We start from the raw sequence: 2066 nt of genomic DNA, 5'->3' as shown, positions 1-2066 counted from the left end.
AAAAAAGTCGACATTTTGCCTTTTGTATTCAATATCGATGCAATTTCTGTGTTTCATCGTTGAATTGAAGGTCCAAGGGATACAGTAAACCTGCAATGGTGCATCGGAATCTAATACTGCTGTCCCAGGAAAGGCTAAAAGAACGAACTATTAGAAGAGTTACTCCTCTTGTAAATAAATCGACATTTTGCCTTTTGTATTCAATATCGATGCAATATCTGTGTTTCATCGTTGATTTGAAGGTCCAAGGGATACAGTAAACCAGCAATGGTGCATCGGAATCTAATACTGCTGTCCCAGGAAAGGCTCAAATCACGAACTATTAGAAGAGTTACTCCTCTTGTAGATAAGCCGACATTTTGCCTTATGTATTCAATATCGATGCAATATCTGTGTTTCATCGTTGATTTGAAGGTCCAAGGGATACAGTAAACCTGCAATGGTGCATCGGAATCTAATACTGCTGTCCCTGGAAAGGCTCAAACAGCGCACACTCCGCTGCAGAGTGAAAATCTCATTCTGGAAACATCCCCCAGGCTGTGGCTAAGCCATGTCTCCGCTATATCCTTTCTTTCAGGAGTGCTAGTTCTGGAAGTTTCGCAGGAGAGCTTCTGTAATGTTTGGAAGGTAGGAGACGAGGTACTGGCAGAAGTAAAGCTGTGAGTACCGGGCGTGAGTCGTGCTTCGGTAGCTCAGTTGGTAGAGCACTTGCCCGTGAAAGGCAAAGGTCCCGAGTTCGAGTCTCGGTCGGGCACACAGTTTTAATCTGCCAGGAAGTTTAATATCGATCTAATTTCTGTGTTTCATCGTTGACTTGAAGGTCCAAGGGATACAGTAAACCTGCAATGGTGCATCGGAATCTAATACTGCTGTCCCTGGAAAGGCTCAAACACGACCTATTAGAAGAGTTACTCCTCTTGTAAATAAGTCGACATTTTGCCGTTTGTATTCAATATCGATGCAATTTCTGTGTTTCATCGTTGATTTGAAGGTCCAAGGGATACAGTAAACCTGCAATGGTGCATTGGAATGTAATACTGCTGTCCCAGGAACGGCTCAAAGCACGAACTATTAGAAGAGTTACTCCTCTTGTAGATAAGCCAACATTTTGCCTTTTGTATTCAATATCGATGCAATTTCTGTGTTTCATCGTTGATTTGAAGGACCGAGGGATACAGTAAACCTGCAATGGTAAATCGGAATCTAATACTGCTGTCCCAGGAAATGCTCAAAGCACGAACTTTTAGAACAGTTACTCCTCTTGTAAATAAGTCGACATTTTGCCTTTTGTATTCAATATCGATGCAATTTCTGTGTGTCATCGTTGATTTGAAGGTCCAAGGGATACAGTAAACCTGCAATGGTGCATCGGAGTCTAATACTGCTGTCGCAGGAAAGGCTCAAAGCACGATGTACTAGAAGAGTTACTCCTCTTGTAAATAAGCCGACATTTTGCCTTTTGTATTCAATATGTATGCAATTTCTGTGTTTCATCGTTGATTTGAAGGTCCAAGGGATACAGTAAACCTGCAATGGTGCATCGGAATCTAATTCTGCGGTCCCTGGAAAGAGTCAAACGCGAACTATTAGGAGAGTAACTCCTCTTGTAAATAAGTCGACATTTTGCCTTTTGTATTCAATATCGATGCAATTTCTCTGTTTCATCGTTGATTTGAAGGTCCAAGGGAAACAGTAAACCTGCAATGGTGCATCGGAATGTAATACTGCTGTCCCAGGAACGGCTCAAAGCACGAACTATTAGAAGAGTTACTCCTCTTGTAGATAAGCCGACATTTTGCCTTTTGTATTCAATATCGATGCAATTTCTGTGATTCATCGTTGATTTGAAGGTCCAAGGGATACAGTAAACCTGCAATGGTGCTTCGGAATCTAATACTGCTGTCCCAGGAAAGACTCAAACAAAAACTATTTAAAGAGTTACGCCACTTGTAAATAAGTCGACATTTTGCCTTTTGTATTAAATATCGATGCAATTTCTGTGATTAATCGTTGATTTGAAGGATCTAGGGATACAGTAAACCTGCAATGGTGCATCGGAATCTAAT

At 41.2% G+C, this 2066-nt stretch overlaps 1 non-coding gene across 1 annotated transcript; it reads left to right on the top strand.

Annotated features, from left to right (window-relative positions):
- The first annotated feature begins 680 nt into the window (after window positions 1–680).
- On the top strand, window positions 681–755 carry Trnas-uga (transfer RNA serine (anticodon UGA)). Its single transcript has one exon. It is a non-coding gene; the product is annotated as a tRNA-Ser (tRNA).
- Window positions 756–2066: the final 1311 nt, after the last annotated feature.

The sequence above is a fragment of the Schistocerca cancellata genome, chromosome 4, assembly GCF_023864275.1.
Source record: "Schistocerca cancellata isolate TAMUIC-IGC-003103 chromosome 4, iqSchCanc2.1, whole genome shotgun sequence".
NCBI classification, from domain to species: Eukaryota; Metazoa; Arthropoda; class Insecta; order Orthoptera; family Acrididae; genus Schistocerca; species Schistocerca cancellata.
Note: the sequence above shows the minus strand (reverse complement) of the source record. Positions and strands in the feature narration are given on the sequence as shown.